The following is an 8,912-nucleotide window of genomic DNA, read 5'->3' as shown; positions in this document are numbered from 1 at the left end:
GCCAGACAGGGAAGAATTCCACAGTCTGGTCCAAGGGATATTGAAGATGTAATCCACATGGATAGAGTCTGAAGGACAAGTGGTACCATATACAACTTAGAGGATGCCAACCTGGACATGTAAAAAGCAGACCCTTAAACATGTAAAGTCAACTCTGGAAAAGTAGCTCAGCTTCCCTTCAGATAACAATCTGAACTTGACCCACAATTCTTTCTTTGCACTCTGCACTGCATGCTTTCCCAAACGAAGGAAATGATCAAGTGGTTTAGGCGTCCTTTAGATATGGCATACTAGTTGCCCTAAGGGATGCTGACCTTCCTCATAGCCAACTTGTATTTTGTTGCCTCATATAAAAGCAAGGCTTCCCTGGTGGCTCAGTGATAAAGAAGCTGCTTGCAATGCAGGAGACCTGGGTTGGTAAAGGTAATAATTGGGTTGGGAAGATCACCTGGAGAAGGAAATGGCAACTCACTCCAGTATTCTTGCCTGGGAAATTGCAGGGACATAAGATCCTGGTGGGCTACAGTCCATGGGTTCACAAGAGCCAGACACAACCGAGCGACTAAGTCACCATATAAAAGCAAGAGTTTCTGATTCAATCCACTATTGCACCATATCGATTACTTATTTATTTATAAAAATATTTATTTATTTGGCTGTGCTGGGTCTTCACTGAGGCACATGGGATCTTTGATCTTCGTTCTGGCATATGGGATCTTTGTTTAGTTGCAGCATGAAAACTTAGTTGCAGCATGTAGGATCTAGTTCCCTAACCAGGGATCAAACCCAGGCCTCCTGCATTCGGAGCTCAGAATCTTAGCCTCTGAACCACTGGGGAGTTCCTAAATTGTTTACTGTTCCATAAAGAACCATCCCTAAAAGTTAATCCATTTAAAACAATAATAATTTTATTTGCTTCTGATTCTGTGTATAGAACATAAGGACTAGCCCTCTGATCCTCATCCAAATTGACGAACCACAGAATGGGGTCAAAACAAATAACACAATTGTTTTAAGTCACTATTTTTCCTCAGAGTCTTGTTTATTGAGTCATGTTTATATAGACTGAAATTCATCCTTTTTAAATGCTTAGTTTTAAAAGCCATACCTGATTTAGATGATATTTAGATAAGACTGGATTTAGACTTTAGATGCCGGAATGAGTTGAAGAGTTTTGGAGCTATTGGAATGGAATTTGTTATAACAGCATCCCTCTTCTTGCTGTCAAAATGTGTATTAGTCAGCTTGGGTTGCCATAACAAAATACCACAGGCTAGATGGTTCAAACATTAAAAATGTATTTCTCATAGCCCTGGAGGCTGGAATACCAAGATCAAGGTACCAGCTGATATGATTTCTAGTGAGCATTCTCTTCCTGGCTTGCAGATGGCCATCTTCCTGCTGTGTCCTCATATGGAGGAGAGGACACAAGGGAGAGAGAAAGCGAGAATATGAGGGCTTTCTATTGTCTCTGATCAGATCAGGATTCCATCCTTATGACCTCATTTAACCTTAGCTACCACCTAATAAGCCCTGTCTCCAAATACAGTTACATTGGTGGTTAGAGTTTCAACATAACATTTCAGAAGGACACAGTTCAGTTCTCAGAGGAGGCACTGGGTCATATGAGGCATTGGGAGGCTTATATTGGCTCCCTAACATATATAAGAGGTTTTATAAACCTCAAAAGAGGTTTTCATAAAAAATAATTGTAAATGTGACTATGGAGTTATAAGTGATCACCACTGAGATTTGAAGAAACCTACAAAGGTTTAAGAGAATTGAATTGACAAAATCACCAGCAGGTTGAACGGAAAGAGACTAAGACTTTCTGAAATGAAAAGAGACTAAGACTTTCTGAAATGAAAAGAGACCTCCGGACGCTTAAGTTTCTATGAACAGGAAGCAGGCTGAGAAAGCTACTCATCTGCAAATATGGGTCATTTCTTATGGAAAAGGTAAGAGATCTTAGAGCCTGGAGCTGAGAATGTGAACTAGGGAGTCACTCCCGGAGAGTAGAACTAGGCTCTCATTACATTCCCTGGTCCCAGAAGAGAGACCTGACAACATATCCTAGGCTTCTGTTTGCCTTCTGTTTCAGAATGCCTTCTATTTGCCTCATGTTCTTTTTTTTTTTTTTTAATTTATGCATTTTAATTGGAGGCTAATTACTTTACAATATTGTAGTGGTTTTGCCATACATTGACATGAATCAGCCATGGGTGTACATGTGTTCCCCATCCTGAACCTCCCTCCCACCTCCCTCCCTATCACATCCCTCTGGGTCATCCCAGTGCATCAGCCCTGAGCACCCTGTCTCATGTATCAAACCTGGACTGGAGATCCGTTTCACATATGATAATATACATGTTTCAATGCTAGTCTCTCAAATCATCCCACCCTCACCTTCTCCTGAAGCTATCCTTCCTGTTTCCCCATTGTACGTTGATATGTAGTCAGGACAGGTAACTTTTCATTTTAGTTTATAGGTCTTTAGATTGTGAGGAGCCACGCTGGCGGGATACACCTGAGGAGCCTCACCTGCGTGGCTGAACCGCACTGACTCCATTTTGTCAGCTCCATCTTAGACCTGAAGTCCTGCCCTCTCCTCCTTCTGCATGACTGAGCTTTAGCCATCTCAAAAGGAATGCACCCAAGTTAGATAAGTTCTCTATCAACTTTTACTCTTGCCTTCATCTAATACAAAAACTGGAAGAATGCATTTTGTTAACACAGATGGTTAGTGGTCATGAGACCCCCAGGGGTTGGGGAGGAGGAAAACCTCCTGGTTCCTGCCAACACAGACATACTTCTCCCTACTAATCAGATTCTATTTGGGGCTTTAACCCCTTTAAATTCCCCTGTATCCTTTTTGCTGGTGGGGAGGACAGCTGTGAATGCCTCTGGATCACCATCCTCCTGATTCTGCCTGTGTGGAGGATACCACAATAAATTTCATCCTTGCACTTAATGGAGTCACCTGCTTCATGTCTCGATCTCAGAGTTTCTTAGTTTGGAGAATATTCAATATATCAGCTTTCCCATATTCATTCATATCTGCATTTGATCAAATGATAAGATCCTGAACTCCATGCCTGAAACCAGAATGGAAAACGATGTCTGGGGGAGGAGGTGAGTACATTTTGCATGCGGAATGATGGAAAATTATAGTAATGGGGGGTGAGGGGAACAGACTGTGTTACATTGTTTGCAAAGATGGTCACAACAGTTCCTCCCATTCCTATCTGGTTGACCCTGTGCTACATGCCTTTCCTGTTCCTCTCTTCAAGATGTAGAGTCAGTTTTGCCACCACTTGAATCTGGGCTAATTTAGTGACTTTGATCAGTGGAATGCCGCAGATACGATGAATGTGACTACTAAGTGTAGGTCTCAAGAAGTATCGCAGCTTCCGCTCTTGCTATCATGGAACCCTGGGACCTTCATGAATATAATTTCAAGCTATCCCTCTTGAGGATAGGAGGCTAAATGGAGCCAAAAAAGCCCAGGTTTTAGGCATCACCAATAGCTGGAATGTGAGTGAGGCATTCTTAGACTATCTAGCCCCAGGAAAGCCACCAAAATGCTGCAACGAGATGAGTATTCCCCAGCAATAGCTGTAAACTTCTCCACACAGCCTAAACCAAAGTACTGACACACAGAATTCCATGAGCAAAGAGAAGCAATTGCTGTTTTAATACACTAAGTTTTGGACGATATATGTAGATAACTGATATATGTGGCCTGAATGACAGCCTTGGTTTCTCTTGAATAGAATGTTGCATTAGCAACAGGAAGTTGGGGGAGGACAGGTTGGGGTAATTTTCCTCATCTAAGGATTATTCCAGCATGGGCAATAAAGGCTTTGGGGACTCATTCCTCAGCTCATACAGTAGGGTTTGATTTCAGAATTTCCTCAAGTCCTCTCCAGGCAGCAGCACTATTCTCACACCTGTTTTTTGCTGCTTGACATTCCTTTAGCTGGGGGTTAAGACTTCCACTACACAAATTAAAGTACATTATTTTAAAATATTCCATTCATTAAAATGCAGACACCCTGGGGAAAACTAACCTACCAACTTAAAGTTTTCCCAAGATGTAAGTAATTTTGTCTTAATCTGTTAGGGCTGCTATAACAGAAAATTACAGGACATTTGGTCCTGTCCAGAATGCCCATAAGATTCTTGGTTCTTAAGACATTTGATTCATGCCAAAAGGTCCTTGATATTTGGTTCCATCCAAAACCATTTGGCATGGACCAAATAATGCTCATAGAAGCTTTGGACAGGACCAAATGTCTGAAAACCTAATAGAATAGTATATAGATGGGGTAACTTATAAACAATAGAAATTTACTTTTCAAATTTCAAAGGCTGGGAAGTCCAAGATCAAGGTGTTGGCAGATTTGCGGTCTAGTGAGTACCTGCTTCCTGGTTCAAAAATGATTTCCTGTGTCCACACAGTGCAAGCAATTAGAGACGTTTCTGCTGTCTCTTTAGTTCAGTTCAGTTGCTTAGTCGTGTCCGACTCTTTGTGACCACACAGACTACAGCACACCAGGCTTCCCTGTCTATCACCAACTCCCAGAGCTTGCGCAAACTCATGTCTGTCGAGTTGGTGATGCCATCCAACCATCTCATCCTCTGTGGTCCCCTTCTCCCCTTTCTCTGCCATCTCTTACAAGGGCTCAAATACCATTCAGAGGACTCTACCCTCATCACCTAACACCTCCCGAAGGCCTTACCTCCTAATACCATCACACTGGGGTTTAGATTTCAACATAAGAATCTTGGAGGAACTGTATTCAGATTTTTCCTCAAGAATAGATTTTGAGAGAAAGAGTGAGAGTACTGGTCACCAGAAAGAGGGCCTAAGATATCTAAGATAAACAATTGCTTGGCTAGAATTTTGTCCAGGGTGTAGCCTGAGGCAAAATTTACTGGTATTGGGAGATGCTGAGGTTCATACATACAAAAAATCTTAATCCTCTGACTTTGGTTCAGATTTGTAGCTATCTTCTGAAGTGATAAAGAATCACAGAAACATGGAGAGACATCCGGCAATAAGATACCTATCTTTGTCTGCTGGGCTTTTTAGGACATGCCAGCTTAGAAACTGTTTACCCCACCTTAATGCTACTGAAGATGGAATACTTCTCATCCTGGGGAGAGGCCTGCCTCCATCATATTGTGAGGTCCAGTTGGTCACTAGCTCTAGTTCTCCCTCTCTCACATTAGCACAGCAGTAGGGAAGGGAAAGCTCAGATTAGAAGGCTGGACATATTTCTGGATCTATGTGACACCCGGGGCCATGGCTATTGGTAGTTTCTGAGGGAAATGTACATGAGATAAATGAGCCAAGATAATAAAAATAACTTGCGGTTGCTTCTATTTTTTTCAGTTATAAAAGCCAGGTCTAAGCAACTGTAAGTTCTACCAGATTGGGATTCCTCACATATGGCTATGAACTTTCAAGTCTGTGACTTAACTGCTTGTTTCTACTTGGCCAAGAATATGAGAAATGGACAATTCTGCAGGGTTTTAAATTAGATGACGGCTCTGGTGTAAATACAGTTTCAGGATGGTGGGTACGGCTAATGGCTACATGTAACGTACACATGGCAGTATTACCCAACAACTGAAATCACAGCTCATGAAATGACTCCTCTAACGCCCCTTATTCATTTCCTTCTCCTTTTCCCTCTATGAGCTTGATACTATACATTGCAAGGTTATTATTTCACTCCTCATACAAACCTTTGGCCTAGTGACTTATCCCTTGAGGCATGCTATAATCACTGAGAAATGTGCTCCCTGTCATGTCTTATTGCTTAATTATGGCTCTATTTTAGACGCCTGGGGTCATCTGGCTTGAAAAGACTTCTCTTATGTGTAATCTTTGAATGTACACCCATGCTGTTATCCTTGAGTTTATACGATCATTCCATTTTCATCTTGTTCTGGCTTGGGCAATAATTATTGCCCCCTGGTTCAGCAACACCTTGAATTATTGTAATGAGCTATTATTTTTATGCTCTTCTCCATATAAGATACTACCAACTCTTTGTCAGAAAGATACATGCTTAAATTTCATTTTTCCAATTTTGATTTTTTTCTTAACTGATAAATCTCAGTGGGCCCCTGTTTTAAATCATGTCATGCAAAAACTTCCCTTTTCCAATTCACTTTTGTTCTAGTGACTACAATTTTTTAACTCAAAATCTGGACATGTTGTCTAGCAGAGGGTTTTTGTTGTTTTTTCTGTTGTATATATGTTGTTCCTTGGTGCTAAAGACAAACTAAGATACGATAGGTTCTATGTTGTGGGGAGGGAGGTGGGAGGGGGGTTCATGTTTGGGAACGCATGTAAGAATTAAAGATTTTAAAATTTAAAAAAAAATAAAAAATTAAAATAAAAAAATAAAATAAAATAGCCACACAAAAATAAATAAATAAATAAATAAATAAATATATTCAGAGATTGCAGAACTGGATAGACTATTTAAAATTAGACGTACTCAAAAAATTGGGGACTTCTGGAGGATGCATCACTGGTCATTTATTTTGCTTCCCCCAAATTATACATTATGTTTTGCTACCAGTGTTTGTTTTATGCAAGTGTATCTTAGTCCTTCAGACTATAAGCTTCTTAAGGACAAAAGGCACAGAATGTATACCATATCATTTATATAGTTCTACACATATCTTGGAGAAGGCAATGGCACCCCACTCCAGTACTCTTGCCTGGAAAATCCCATGGACGGAGGAACCTGGTAGGGTGCAGTCCATGGGATCGCGAAGAGTCACACACGACTGAGCGACTTCACTTTGGCTTTTCACTTTCATGCATTGGAGAAGGAAATGGCAACCCACTCCATTGTTCTTGCCTGGAGAATCCCAGGGATGGGGGAGCCTGGTGGGCTGCCGTCTATGGGGTCGGACAGAGTCGGACACAATTGAAGTGACTTAGCAGCAGCAGCAACAGCACATATATCTTACACAGTTGTTTTTTGATCAGCTGCATGAAGAGATGATGTTTTAGTTTCAAGAAAAACTGTTTGGGATTAGGAACTTGAAAAAGTGGCCTCACATTAAGGTAAAGGCAGACTGGAAAATACTGTCCTGCTTCATCCCTCCAGAGAGTAGTTCAAGTCTGGCCTGGGATAGATCTATGTTGAGAAGGGGTATAATTACCCTGGGCCAGAGTGGCCCCAGGTCTTGTCTGGCAGACTGAGTTATATCTATCAAGGCCTTTGTAAATGCTGACTTAGCTCCTTAGAAATACAAAACCCATAACATCATTTATAAAGGTCACGGGGAATGGCCTGGGTCAGAATAACTTGAGTTCGTTTTGTGCCAGTGCCTCAAAAGAGGAAGTTGCTGAATACTTAAGCTCCTTGAGAGTGCTGTTGCCAAAATCAAACAAAGAATGAGAGAAGTTTACAGCTGAGTTTTTCACTCTGTAATTCAAATGGCAATCCAGCAATGAAATACGTTCTAGGAATTCCAATCAGAGATTTTTAACATCTGACTTGGAAACCAGCTGTGTTCTCAGTGAGTACAAAGATTTACCACCTGCAATTGCTATAATTCAGGAGAATTATGCAGATGTGAAACACTTGAAAAAACTCATTTTTAAATGCAATTTTAAAAACCATGCTTTAGGGAAGCTGGATTCTCAGAAACCTATAAAAATGGCTCATATAATAAAGAAAGTAGGGCCTCAAGTTGCAAGAACCTTTAAATTCAGGAATTCAAGTTTACTACTCTTCAAAGTATGCTTTTTAAAGATAATGAGTGAAAATCACTACAATTTTCTAAACACTATCTTTTAAATAGAACAAGCGAGATAACAAAGCAGTTAACTCTGAAATTACATAGCACATTATTAAGAGCCTTGATAACAGCTGGAGCAGTGGAAGGAAAAGGAGTTCACCACCAGAGGAACAGTTCTATGAAGCACCCCAGTAAACTCACGGCAGGAATTTTGAGCCAATAGTTTCATTCGTAGAAATAACAATTATTGTGGATTTCTGAATTCATATATCAAAAGCCTTTCAAATGTATTTTATGATTTTAAAAGATACCAGGGCTATCCTGGAAAAGCCAGTGCATGTGGTCCTCATACCAATAAGCCCCCATTCTCATTCATTTGCTCTGTTCCTCTCACACATGGGAGACAGCTGCCTTGTACAAAACTGATGCAATATAACTTTGTCACTTATATCATCACCTGAGCACTTGGATACCACCCTGGGAAAGTCAAGCAAGGTGAAATAATGGTTTCAGGGACTTTTATAGACATATTTGAAAGCATTTCACATGTACAAACACAAATCCTGAATATGTTAGAGAGCAAAATTTTCAAGTGGAAGAATGCAGTGAGCTTCATGGCCTTACATATGTAAGAGATATATCATGAGTTTAAAACTGCAACTTTACCAGCACTTTAATACGAGCAAGTTGGCCAGCATGCTGTAAGCAAAAGCTCTGACTCTCTAATTCCTCAACTGTAAAGTAAGACGATTAAACTGAGTCACCTCTGAGGTCCCATCCAATTCATTTACTTCACAGTTCTCCTTCCTCCTTGTACTTTTAAGTAAAAGTATAAACTGAGAACCAGACTGTGTGTGCTCAGCTGCTCAGTCGTGTCCAACTCTTTGCAATCCCATGGACTGTAGCCCGCCAGGCTCCTCTGTCCAAGGAATTCTCCAGGGAAGAATATTGGAGTGGGGTTGTCATCTCCTCCTCCAGGGGATCTTCCCAACCCAGGGTCTGAACCCACATCTCTTGCGTCCCTTGCCTGGGCAGGTGGATTCTTTACCACTGAGCCACCTGGGAAGTCCCTACCACATGAACAAACAGGATGCATTATTGCCACAAAGTGCTTAAGAATACACACTCAACTGTTTAAA

Source organism: Capra hircus, chromosome 16, assembly GCF_001704415.2.
Source record: "Capra hircus breed San Clemente chromosome 16, ASM170441v1, whole genome shotgun sequence".
Classification (NCBI taxonomy): Eukaryota; Metazoa; Chordata; class Mammalia; order Artiodactyla; family Bovidae; genus Capra; species Capra hircus.
This window is presented reverse-complemented; position numbering follows the sequence as displayed.